Genomic DNA, 14,244 nt, shown 5'->3' with positions numbered 1-14,244 from the left:
ACGAACCCGTGTCCCCTGCATCGGCAGGCGGACTCTCAACCACTGCGCCACCAGGGAAGCCCTAGATTAATTTTTGAAAGAGCAAATACTGGTCCATTTATTGCTCACCACAACATTGTTATAAATGTCAAAAAGTGGAATTTATGGCATGACATATGTCAAAAACAAGTATCAGAAGTCAAAGCAAAATGCACACAAGTTTGGTTGTTGCTCTAAGCAAACTGTCCAGACAAGGGATGGCATGGCTTTGAGATAAGCACTATCATTCCCGTTTTACAAAGAAGACACCAGCACCAACCCCTGAGGGAATTAAATGGCACTTGTCACGAAACTGAGAGCTCTGTGGCAGGGATCACGTCTGGGACATCCCACTCGTATCCCTAGTACTAGTGGAGTATCTGACTCCCTATTTTCTTACTCAGGATATAAATTTAAGAATATGGTGTGAGTGCAACAGTGATTGTGTGTTAGAGAAGTATCCGCCGAATAAAAGAAGGCGGCTCAAAGCATAAAAGCTAAGAGGGCACACTTGAACTCAGTGCCAGCCTGACTTTCAAGTATATATTCCTTCCAGTACAACCATTGCTATTTGAGGTTCACGACCAAAGGTACAATACAGAGAGGTGGGGCTTCCCTGGTGGCGCAGTGGTTGCGCGTCCGCCTGCCGATGTAGGGGAACCGGGTTCGCGCCCCGGTATGGGAGGATCCCACATGCCGCGGAGCGGCTGGGCCCGTGAGCCATGGCCGCTGAGCCTGCGCGTCCGGAGCCTGTGCTCCGCAACGGGAGAGGCCACAACAGAGGAAGGCCCGCATACCACAAAAAAAAAAATAAAATAAAATAAAAAAAAAATACAGAGAGGTGGCAAGGTTTAATGCCCTGCAAGGTGGTCCAGAGCTATCCTATTGTCCCCCAAATGCTAGCTCTCTAAGGCTTGCGAGCAATGAAGGCCAGGTCTGGGTCAGAGGGTGTTCAGGCAATCTACAGGCTGCAGCAGCCACTCCTGTGCATGGTTCTCTCTTCTTAATTTAAACACTTTTTTCCCACATATTTTAAGGTACAAATTTCAGTTTTTGACGTTTTAAAGTTTCATTTATTAAAACTTTTAAACCACTTGTTTTTTAGCTGTTTTTGTCTGTTTTTCTTAGACTTTTCTCTAGAAACACAGAGATACTTTGGGGGTATCCCAAGATCTAAATATTTCGTTAAGACACTTCTTGTGAAAGTGCTCTTTTCTAAGAATTTTTTAATTTGTTCAGAGCCACAGATAAATCAAGGTCTTTATGAGAGAATAAATGAATGAATAAAATCAACTGTTATTTCCACGACTGTTGAGGGAGAGATTGAAAGTTCCCTCACTTATTTGCTTTTAGATTCTTTTATCCACTCAACCAATCAAAAACTGGAAGAGAATTTTGTTGGAATCCTCCAATTTGCTCTCAGCTGCTCTTCTATAACAGAAGGAACCTGGCCCCACTGAATGACTTCTGTGACTGACTTTTCCAGCTCTCATGTTAGGCTGTCTTCTAGAAAGGAAGTCTGAGGAGAGACCGTTTCAGGGGAATCTTGAAGGGGAGCTGACATTTACCACATGGGTGGACCAAGGGCAGAGAGCTTCCTTTGCAGAGAAAATGCTTGCAAAGTTGCAGTGCTGTGTTTGGGGAGAGAGGGCAAGAGAGGACATTGAAATTGTCATTGAGGCTGGATGCCAAAAAGCTTCCTTTCCACACACGCTAAGGAGTAAAGATTCGGGGCTTGATTTGATAGGCATAAATGGCTCATGAGTCTTAATATTAGAACAAATGAACCTTTAATGATCTATATCCAAATGGATGCACATAGCATGTTCCCATGCGGTGTTTCATGTCACCTGAAGTAGCCTGGCCTGTTTCAAGTTTATGAGTGACTAGGACAAGCTTTATCTCACAGAAGGGGAGTTTTTGCCTAAGAATAAGCTATACAGTGATTGATCTGACTGCTTTGGCCATTATCTTGAGCTTTCATAGAAATGGAGCAGACTTGACCCAAGATTTCACAAAAGCAGTTGTCAATCAAACAAGGTCACTTACTTGCTTTGCGGCTGGCACTGGGGCTGGCGTTCCTCTTCTCTGCCCTCACCCCTCACCCTGTGCCCTAGTACATAACACCACAGACTTGGCCAGGCTGCAGTGCAGTGACCTGGTAGGTGCCTACCTCCCCAGCAGACCTTAAGTTCCTTGAATGTATGCTCATGCCTTATTCAGGAATTATTCAACAAATATGGGTAAATGCAAAGTTGGCACCAGAGACTGTACTAGGGACTGGAGTGGCAATGGTGAGTAGCACCGATGGGGTCCCTGAGCCCATTAAATAGACAATCACAGTTCTGTTGCTTGAGTGCTGTGATTGGGAAAATGCAGGGTGCAGGGTGCTCATCACAAGGCTATCCACAGTGGACTTGAGGGGTTGGGGCCATATCCTAGAGGCAGTAAAATCTAAGTCAAGTTTTACCAGATGTGCAGGAGTTAAGGCTCCTCTGTATTTGGTGCAGGACCTGATCCGCTCCCTAAATGTCTGACGGAGAAAGGACAGGCTCTAAAGAGCGTGCACAAAGAAACTGGTAGAAGGAGGAAGAAGGTAAAACTGTAGGGCCTCCTGGTCCCAGGCTCTTTCTCAGGCAAACCCCTGAGCATCTCACAAACTCTTCCCAAACACCGGCCCTAAAGAGATGGTGTGTCCTCTGGTTGGCTCCAGCCCCATTCCCATCTCCATGCCCAGCTCTCTCGCTCCACCAGCCTGCACTCTGTGTAGTTACTTAGGGCTTTTCAAAAGTTTCCTCCCTGTTTTCCACCCTTCCTTTTAACCCCAGCAGCTTCCGTGAAAACTTGCCAGCAGCAGGCCTGCCAGGCCAGCTGAGAGAGGGGGCGGCTGGGCGCCCAGAGCTCCCCCCATCGGCAGCTCGCTCCGCAGGTGCCCGGGCCCTGCCTCCACGTGCGCCTGGCTCCGCGCGCAAAGCGCTGTCACGACTCGGTGGCCGAGGTGATTAATTAGCGGCGTGGCGGAGCGGGGGACGCGTGCTGGCCTCCACATCTGCCCCGTGACAGCGGGGGTCAGTATGCGGTGTCACTTCTTTCCCTCTCACTCCCTCCAAAGCCTAATTGGCTGTGACACGCGGGCCAGCTGTTCTGAGAGGTGGAGCACGGCGGGCGTTTCGAGGACGGGAGGCTGTAGGCAGGTGGACGCGCCTGTGGACTGCGCACGCTGCTTCCTGCCAGCCGACCACATCTTTGTTCCAAGACCGGGGCGGGCTAGAGGCTGTGGGCTTTAGCATCTCCTTTCTTTCTCGTCGTTTACCTCCTGATCACAGCCGGGGGTTGGGTACAGACGAAAGGAGGAAGTTTCAGGTTTCACATGGGGCATCAGGAAGCATCCTTGCCCGCCAACACCCAGAAATCTCCCTCCCCTCCTGGACTGAAATCACTGTGCCCCTCTTACTTTCTCTTTCAATCAGCGTTATTCTTGCTAAGGAAAAGAGAGAATATATGAGCTGGAGTGGGCGGCGGGGAGGAAGAAAGAGGGGGTGGTTTTGAAGCATCGGACACAGGCGGGAGGAGGATGCCGGCGTTAGGAGGTTGGTCTGTATATCGGGAGATAAATTCAATCAGCGTTATTCTTGCTAAGGAAAAGAGAGAATATATGAGCTGGAGTGGGCGGCGGGGAGGAAGAAAGAGGGGGTGGTTTTGAAGCATCGGACACAGGCGGGAGGAGGATGCCGGCGTTAGGAGGTTGGTCTGTACCTCCAGGAATTGGCTGGAGCACAGGAGGGAGAAAAAGAAGCGCTTGGAGAGGGGGGCAGGTCTGGTGTTGGTAAAAGCGCAAAGGTCTTTGTCCCGTTTGTGGGACAAATATGATTCAAGAAGGAATATACACTTTTTAAAAAAGTCTTGCAAGCCTGTTTTAGAATACATTCCTACTCAGCAGCAGATGTGTCCTGACGCCATTCTGATTTTCTAACAAAATGATTAGGGCTGCTGCCTGGATGGAGGAGGGAGTAGAGGGGAAGAGCCCTGATATTTATGGAGCCCCAACTGTGTACCAGGAAGGATGCTGAGCACTCTGCTATGGCCCTGGGAGAGGGGGTGGGGACAGGCTCCTTGACCTCTCCTGCTACCCAGAGAGCTGAGCTAGATGGTGAGTTAAATGATTGGTTCCTTTGTTTCATTATTCAACAACTTTTACAGAACCCAGCTCTGCCAGGCACCGGGATGGGAACGGAGGTTACAGAAGAGCTGGAGGAGCTGATAATGAGGCTGAGAAACCAAAAGGGAGTGAGCCTTACAACCCAGGGCAAGAGGCGTGCGAGAGAGCCAGGCAAGGGCCGTGGCAGGGTTCTTGGTCAGAGGCGAGAGTCAAGGGAAGCCCAGGGAGGCACCCCCCGAAGAGGGAACTCCTGAGCTGAGTGTTGAAAACGAGCAGGCATTAGACAGGTGTCACTGTCACGGTTCCGCAGAGGGAGACCCAGGCTTCAGCCCGGGGAAGGCAGAGGTGGCTAATGCTGGGGGCACCACAGCAATCCTCGGCTCCCTTCTCCTCCTTCCGGAAGAAGCCAGGGAAGGCCGTGAGCAGAAAAGCCAGCTGGGCTAATGGGACACTTCCCCCTGCAGCTATAGGGACACCTTTAAGACAATCCTCCTCTTAGAGAACTGAGGGCTGCTTTGCACCCACAAGTGGGAAGACGGAGGGGTGGGGAGGGCCTGGAGGCCCCCGCAGCCGCTGGGGCAGTAATAACCTCATTAGGAGGGTGAGGGGCGGTGCGGCACAGGTAGCGGCGGGCGCCGGTGGCGCCACGTGCTCTCAGCACTTTGAGCAGCTATAACGGCCGCTGCAGCTCCTGCCTCACACCTCGTCTCTCATTAGCCCCCCGCTGGGCTGCCGCCAGGGCAGATGAGGAAGAGCTGCTGCACCTTCAGCCTACTCTGCTTCCTGGACCACTGTTCTGCCACTCCCCCAACCACTGGGCGGTCACCTTGTCCCCTCTTTCTGGGTCCTCCAGCCTCTGAAACGAGGATATAGGGGCTAGGGGTAGAGAAAGTAGGATATCAGCTTCATCCTCAGCTCCCTGGTCCAGATGTTCTGACATCCCTGCTAAGCCTGGAGGAACCACGCTCCAGGCGGAGCCCCCCAGCGGCTGAGCCGGACCTGGCCCTTCGCTCTCGGCTGAGTGGTTAGTGGCTCACATCTGCTGGGTTTGACCACACAGGATGGGCAAGACACCTCACTAGGGAATAAGGGTGCTCCTTGGATTCTTGCAGTCTAATAGGGAGGAGTGAGATCACAGTGCGTAAGGAAAAAAGCAGTGCAGCAATGCAAGAGGCGTCCTGATGCTGAATGAGTAGCGAGAGGAACAAGAGAAATGAATTTAAAAGAAATGGAGGAGCCCGAGGTTGGCAGTATCCTCTGAGCCTGCTGTGCGCTGCTGACTAGGGCTGTAAAGACCACCAGAAGGTGTGTCCCCTGCCTTTGAGGAGGTCACAGCCCAGCAAGGAGGTGAGGACTGAAGCCGGGGACATTCCAGGCAGAGCACAAAGTTGAAGCAGGGGCACCAGGTGAGGGACAGACCAATCAGGACAGACAGCTGGTAGAGGAGTGGGGGGTTGAGTAGGACAGGATGGGGTGGGGCTGTGATGGGGAGAGTGCGCTAGATTTCAGCAGCCGAAGGAAGCAGGACAGCCTGGACACAGTGCCTGCTCTAGGAGGGCTTTACAGAATCTGCAGCCTCTCCTCTCACTGTGCTTTTTCCTTCTTATGTAACAAGAGCGGTAGGCCCCAGTCTGGGGCTTCTCAGGGTGGACCAGGGCTTCTCACCTGGAATTGGCATCCTTGCTGCTCTTCACCCTCCTTTCTTCCTCCCATGTCCATCCCAGGGGCTTCCTTCAGTTCCCACATGGCAGCCCACTCACCCATGTAAGAGGTTTTGATTTAGCTATAGAATGGTTAGTCTTTTCTTTCAAAGTTTGTGGTCAACCTGTTTGTCTTAGGAACTTCGTATACAGACAGCCAAGAAGCTTTTGAAAAGTCAAGGGGAAATAACGATCATCTATTTTTAACTCAGCATTATCAAGAAATAAGCTTTACTGATTTCCATTCACTCCACTGCTCCCATTGAGACCACTTCCCCGAGCAGAACAGACTAAATGTTTGACCTAGTGAGCTAAGCAGTAATTTTGGCATCTGATGGGCAGAGCCTTCTGAAATCCTGGGTCAGGATTCTCATAGCTTCCCTCTGCTCTGCCAAGTGCAGGGCCCAGCACTGAGCAAGTACATTGATGAAACAGCACAGCTTTCTCTGAACCCTCAAGGTCACCCAGTGGAAGTGTGAGGACAGCCGATCAAAGCTGAATCAGGTGCCACTTTGCGAAAGGAAAGGTGACACCTGAGGCTCGGGAGAAGTGGGATCATCCACCACCTGTTCTGGGCCTTCACATGCCATGCTGAGTTTGGCTGAGCTGCTGGAGGCTGCAGTGTGTCTTTGATGCATCTTTTTATTCACTTCAGCCCTGCTTGCCTCTCTGAAGTTGGCATGGGGCTAGCTCTCATGGCCCCTAAGGCAGCTTTCCTCAGAGTATATTCGGTGAAAATCTAGACTCTTGGGACACTTAATCTAAAAAATAAATAATAAAATAAAATAAGTACTGGAGAGTGTTCTGGTTCTGTCATATAAATTTGGGAAGTGTGACTACTGCATTCCGCTTGCACATTGGCCTATTCAAAGTTCTGAGAAGTCCTGTAACCAGGAAAGCCTGTTTAATTTTTTTTTAAATAAATTTATTTATTTTATTTATTTATTTTTGGCTGTGTTGCGTCTTCGTTGCTGCGTGTGGGCTTTCTCTAGTTGCGGTGAGCGGGGGCCACTCTGTTGCGGTGCGCGGGCTTCTCATTGTGGTGGCTTCTCTTGTTGCGGAGCATGGGGTCTAGGCACGCCGGCTTCAGTAGTTGGGGCACACGGGCTCTAGAGCACAGGCTCAGTAGTTGTGGCGCATGGGCTTAGTTGCTTTGCGGCATGTCAATCTTCCCGGACCAGGGCACGAACCCGTGTCCCCTGCATAGGCAGCCGGATCCTTAACCACTGCGTCACCAGGGAAGCCCGAAAACCTGTTTAATTTTAAGCGTTGTAGCTGCCCCAATTTTTTCATCACAGAGATTCCATTTTTACGTAACACCTATTAGCCTCTCATGGAACTTGGGTTTTCTAGAATGAACTTGAAGTAAAGGATGATGGCCTAAGGGATCTTCAGTGATAGTCTGAGGTATACCATTTTACCAGGCTACTCTTGAAGATACAAAGCCTTCTTGAACCAAAGGAGTAATTCTTTCATGACAACCAATGGGTAGGCAGATGGTAGCCCCACTAGTACGTCCAAAATCACATCACATGGGTGATCTCCCACTTTATGCAGCCAACCAATTCAGAGAGTTCCAGTAGCCATGGGGTTATATAGAAGCACTGGGCATCTCTTCAAAAACCAAAAGCATGCCACTTTTGTGACAGAAGGCAGAGGGTGAAGAATATCCCCTCAGATAAATTAATACCTATCTCATACAATTTATTTAGAAAGACAAAATTTCATATGCACACAGAAAAAGACAGTCAGAGAATGATAGCAGAGCCACCTTCCTTTCATCAAAATTTGATCTCTGGTACATAACATTTTAGCCAAAGCAAGCGCTGTGTATGAACAACAGGAGGTAGGAAACAGTTATTAAATAAACAGTACACATCAGCTCTTTTCCATATCACATCTAAAAACAAAATAAGACGTGAGATCAAACTGCAGCAAGCTTTTTGTCATCCACTCTTTCATTTAACAAGGATTTATTGGGTATGTACTTCATTTAACAAGGATTTATTGGGTATGTACTGTGTGTAAGATACTCTTGCACCGAAAAGAAAAAGAAAGTTTAAGTGAATAAGGTATCAATCTTGCCCTAAAGAAGTTAGTGGGTTATAGGGGAGTTAACATGTAGACTCTGAATTATAATCATAGGGTTATAATTATATAATTATAGTACATAATTATATAATTATAATTACTGGGCTTTAAACAGAAGGCTCCTTAGAGGCCATATAATTCAACCCATCATGTTGACACATGAGGAAACTGAGGCTCAAGGAGATTGAGGAACACAGTTAAGGCCACACACCTTTTGGTCACAGAGCTGAAGTAAATGCATTGTCTTCCAATCAAGGCTCCTCCTCCTTTTCCACAAAGAGTATTATCAGAGCCCCAAAGAGTTGCAAGGAAAGTGCTATGAGGGCTCAGAGAAAAGGCCCTTGGGAAAGGAGGCATTTAGGCTGAATCTTTTAAAATGTGTAGGATTTTGATGACATTGAGGATGGAAGGACATCCCAGGGGGGTGGAACAGCAGACAAAGGTTTAGAAATGAAAAAGTACAGAGTACTTTTGGATAACAGGCAAATAGTCCAGTTCTTGGTCAGATACTTGGTAGAGGGAAGGAATTTTGTGATGCACTTAACCCTCTAAAGTAGGTAGCCAAGACCCTGGGTGGCCCAAAGAGTCAGACCAAAGGCTAGACGAGGTCAGCATGATGTGGTCTGAGTCATACACAGGAGCTGTAGAGGCCCTTACATTATCCACTCCAAAGCAAGGTCTGCTGCAGAAGGATGAGGGCAGCATAGCAGGGAACTGCTATGAGGGCTGAGATGCTAGAAATTTAGGAAACATTGCTAGAGTCCACCAAATGTAGCATGTTGAGACAGTGAATGACATTAATTTGATGGTTCCTGGAGTAGAGAACAGGAAGGATGAAGTGTCCTTTCCATCAAACCAGGTTAAGTATCATCAGTTTGTCTCTCCAATGTGGCTGTAGTCTTGTTCTTGGTAAGAACTGAACTTAAGGGAGAATAGTTAAAAACCCTAAAATCTCTTCTAAGCTTTGGGGTGATGTGAACCTTGGGGTGAAAATTACCATCCACAGGCCTGGAGTCACCAGAGCAGGCAAAGGATGACTGAGTATTATCCTCACTCTGCCCATTGGGGCATAACAGTGATGATTTCAGAGTTTTCCTCTTTAATTCATATTCTTTCTCTTTAAATGAAACAAGTGTCCATATATATATTTAAACCACTGAGAAGTGCTTCACTGTGGAACATCTTGGCCCTCAAACCATGTCTGATCGATATTTCCATTTTCTAAAACTTTTCTTGGCATCTTTTTCAACATTGTTCTGCCTAGTAAAAGCAGGGAGATTTACAAATGGAGATTTCAAATACTCTTCCAAACTGATGATTTAGATCATCTTATATTTGAATATAAACAAATAATCTCAGTTAGTATCCTGATTCTTTCAACTATTTAGACATCTGTTATTGTACAATCAAGATATTTATGTTTTTACATGGCAAATGCTATAGATATTTGGTATTATGGTGACACAGGCTCAGAACTGGGTCACAGTTTAACTCTAAGCTAGAAGAAAGTCTGCTCTAGATGCTCCCCCCGAATTCATTTTTGTGATTCCTGCCTTTCTCCACAATGCAATTCCATCCCAGCACACACACACACTCTCCCAAAGAGGTCTTCATCTGAATGCCCGCCAGGCTGTGAAAACACCTCCATTCCCTGTGACCACTGGATTTGCTGCCATATCTGGGAGGGGAAGGAAATCTGAAGGACTCGGCCTTATGTTCAAAGCAGAAAATCAATAAGCTCATTCTCACAAATTAAGAAGAAATGAGAGGGGGGGTGAGAAGAAAAGAGGAGGAAAGAGGGAAATAAAGAGACAGGGAGAAAAGAAGGAGAAGGACTCAGAATCAGCTCACTCTGTGCTGATACACACCCTGCAAAATAATGGAGAAACACATAAACACCCTGGCTGTTTGTGTGAATAAAGAAATCACGTGTGTATATCACAGTAGTAATTAAAACCTCTCAGTCAGATGCTATAGAGAGATTAGTTGTCACATTGTGTTAAAGGAATCCTTGCCTTATTCCCTAGAAGGGGACAGACTGCCTGCCGTCCTGTCATCTGTTCCTGTGCTAGATCAACCCTCAGCCAGGATGCCTCACTGGCAGATTCTGTGCCCAGAAGCCCTTAGCTACTGGGAGTGTTCTATCTGCTCACTAAGAGAAAAAATGGACTGAATCTACATGCCCAGCTACTCCAACCCTGGGCCCCAACAGCAATGCAGTTGTTGTTAAAGACCCTAAACACTGCCCAGAGACTTTCACTTCCCAGTCTTGCTTTTCAGGAAAGTGAGTCAGAAGGTTTAAGAGGCCACCAGGAAGGGCAGGGAGGAGGGGCAATAATATAGGGTTGTAGGGAGAGAGACCGCCTGCCTAAAACTCAGGGAGACAGCTTCTGGTCGTCCTCACTACCAGGCACTATGAGACCAGGATGAGTGTCTTAACTTCCTCGTGTATGAGCTGGACCCCTTGGTTCTGTTGGTTCCAAGCTGTAATTCTTCTAACCAAGTAGAGTAGATTCTATGGTCAATAAGTGGAATAAAAAGCAGTGAAGTCCTTGGACATTTTTTCACTACCAGATAAGCAGTTGGTTCAGTCAACATTTGGTCAGCCCAGTAAAAAAGAAAACTCAGCCAAACCAGCTTTTTGACTGAACTGACTGCTATTTTGACTGAACTGACTGCTATTTTGACTGAATTTATGGGCTAAATAGTTGGTCACAAAAGAATTTACACAGATTACCTGAGGAGTTCATGGACACTTGTTCTCCTAATCAACCACAGCCTCCATCCGGGGTGATTTTTAAGCTACCATATGATCCTACAATCCCACTCCTGGGCCTATATCCAGAAAAAAACATAATTCAAAAAGACACATGCACCACAGTGTTCATTGCAGCACTATTTACAATAGCTAAGACATGGAAGCAACCTAAATGTCCATCGACAGATGAATGGATAAAGAAGATGTAATATATATATATATATATATATATATATATAAAATTCAGCCATAAAGGAGAATGAAATAATGTCACTTACAGCAACATAGATGTACCTAGAGATTATCATACTAAGTGAAGTAAGCCAGACAGAAAAAGGCAAATATCATATGATATCACTTTTATGTGGAATCTTAAAAATAATGATACAAATGAACTTATATACAAAACAGAAATAGACCCACAGACCTAGAAAACAAACTTATGGTTACCAAAGGGGAAAGGGGGGCAAGGGATAAATTGGGAGTTTGAGATTAACATAAAACACTAATGTATATAAAATAGATAACCAACAAGGACCTACTGTATAGCACAGAGAACTATTCTAGGTATTTTGTAATACCCTATAAGGGAAAAGAATCTGAAAATATATATATATATATATATATATCTGAATCACTTTGCTGTACACCTGAAACTAACAACATTGTAAATCAACTCTACTTCATTAGAAAAATTTCGTTGCAGGAAAATTCTCCCTGTATTGTATCCACATAATACCTTTGTCTGCAAGTTAATTGGAGGCAATAAACTTGTCTTCAACACCATTAAGAAAGTGAAAATACAACTCACAGAATGGGAGAAAATATTTGCAAATCATATATCTGATAGGGGACTTGTATCTGGAATATATAAAGAATGCTTATAACTCAATAAAAAGACAAATAACGCAATTTTTTAAATGGTCAATGGATCTAAATGGAGATTTCTCTGAAGATATACACATGGCTAAAAAGTACATGAAAATGTGTTCAAACATCACAAGCCAGCAGGGAAATACAAATCAGAAGGAAATACCTTCACACCCACTAGGATGGCTATAATCAAAAAGACAGCAATCATGAGAGTTGATGAGGATATGGGAAACAAGGATATGGAGAAATTGGAACCCTCATACATTGCCGGCAGGGATGTAAAATAGTGCAGTTGCTTTGGAAAATATTCGGGCAGTACCTCAAAAGGTACTGAGTTACCATATGATCCAGCAATTCTACTCCTAGGTATATACACAAGAGAAATAAGAACTTATGTCCACACACAAACAAGTGCAGGAATATTCATAGCATCTTATTATTATTAATCAAGGTCTGATCCTAAGACTTACATGTTTAGAAACGAGATCCCATCAGATGAGCTAGAGTTGATTAGACTCAATAGCAACAAATTACTGTGGGAGACTTCTAGTTGTCCCAAAACATCTGTTTCCCTTTCTTCCACAGGAAACAAGTTGTAGTTGCCTACCTAGCAGCTAGGTGTAGCCATATGATTATGTTCTGGCCAGTGGAATGGAAGTGATATATGCCATTTCGGGGTACCCTTAAAAGAGTTGGGCGCGTGTTTCTCTGGGTCCTTCCCTTTTAAAAAAATCTTTCAGCTGTCTGAGAAAGAAGCAAACACTGGAGCAAACACCTTTGCCCACAAAGGGATGACACCTTTTATGAGGACAGAGCTGTTCTACCAGTCTCGAGCCCTATAATTACCACTGGACTGTGACATAAAAGAAAAATAAATTTCTATCAATTTAAGCCATTGTGTTTTGGGGGGCTCTTTGTTATATCTGCTTGGACTGTACTCTAACTGACAGAATTAGGCTTCCAATTGTGCATGTGACTGATGAGAAAACCAAATGCTACTTTGCCACTCCTACTACCTACTATACATTTCCCCAAACAGGAATGTTTAATTCTCTCTACCGAGCATCCTCTTCTTATTCAACATCATGGGAAACTGAATTAGAAGCTCTGTTAACAGATATTATTAAGATTGGTAGTTGGTAGTTAATCTAAATGAGTTGGTTAAAGTGGATAATCATTTTAAAATGATACAAGCATACTATATTAAACATTTCATTTCAGTGTATATAGGATACTTCCTGGAAGTCTCTTTAAAAGAAAGTGGCAGATGATTGGCGCTCTGGGAGTCATATTGGGCCATAAGGATGATGGTTACTTTCCAAGGACAGTGAAGCAGAAACCTGGAGGGAGGCTAGATCCTTAGCAACCTCATGATACTATCATCTGAGTCAGGACTGCTTGCCTCTGGACTTCTGTTCCATGAAAGATACTGTGGGCATCAGTCTGTAAGTTCTATGGAAGGAATAGAGAGTGTTGATCAATTCAACATATTTATTAAGGGGTAATCAATTAAGAGCATTTGCAGAGTAATCAGATTCTGGACTGAGCAGAAGTTTAGAACAAAGTAAATTAGATAGAGTTACAGGAAATGTCATTCAAGTTACAGAAAGTCTTAATAAATGTCTATATCCCACAGTAAGTACAATACATCTATCTTGCGGATAGAATTCTTGGAACCACTGGATATATCATTTTATTTTCTCTCTGGTGGTTCTAAAGTCTGCCGATGATTTTTAAATTTCCAGTTCTGGTTTTTAAAGTTACCATAAGGGCTTCCTGGTGGTGCAGTGGTTAAGAATCCGCCTGCCAATGCAGGGGACACGGGTTCGAGCCCTGGCTCGGGAAGATCTCACATGCCGCGGAGCAACTAAGCCCGTGAGCCACAACTACTGAGACTGCGCTTTAGAGCCTGTGAGCCGCAACTACTAAGCCCACATGCCACAACTACTGAAGCCTGTGGGCCTAGAGCCTGTGCTCCACAACAAGAGAAGCCACCCCCATGAGAAGCCTGCGCACTGCAACGAAGAGTAGCCCCACTCGCCACAACTAGAGAAAGTCTGCACACAGAAGCGAAGACCCAATGCAGCAAAAAATAAATTAATAAATTAATTAAAAATAGTTACCATAAGCCGAAAGTATAATATGAGACAAGTTATAGTAAAGTTGAATGTTTTGCAGTTCAACTGGTTTTCTTAGCCTCAAATAATTCTGGGGACACTTCTCATATCCTGGCTACAACCATTGCCTTGGCTTCATCAACCAAGTCCCATAATTAGCTGAACTATAATAATTGCAGGAGAATATGTCATTGACTACGGGCAATGCCAAAGTGATGTTTGTGTAACTTACAAAGGTCCAAGTTGGAAAGGATTTGAAGTTCATTTATCAAACCCCTACATTAGTTCCTAAGGAAAATTCCACCTAAGCTATCCTGAGGCATAGGTATAGAATCACTTGAAAGACCTGCCAGGAAAACCAGCAAAATGAGTGCTTGCTCTGTGTTATTCTTTAAAATGATTTAAAATAGGAAATGAAGCTTTGGTCATGGAAATAATAAAATATTATGAAATAAAATAGTCTCTACTATTCATTCATTTTTCCCTTTGTAAATTCGGCAGATATTTATTGTGGACCTCTGATTGACT

The sequence above is a fragment of the Physeter macrocephalus genome, chromosome 4 (genome assembly GCF_002837175.3).
Source record: "Physeter macrocephalus isolate SW-GA chromosome 4, ASM283717v5, whole genome shotgun sequence".
Lineage (NCBI taxonomy): Eukaryota > Metazoa > Chordata > Mammalia > Artiodactyla > Physeteridae > Physeter > Physeter macrocephalus.
The sequence above is the reverse complement of the archived record's forward strand: the minus strand, read 5'-3'. Positions refer to the sequence as shown.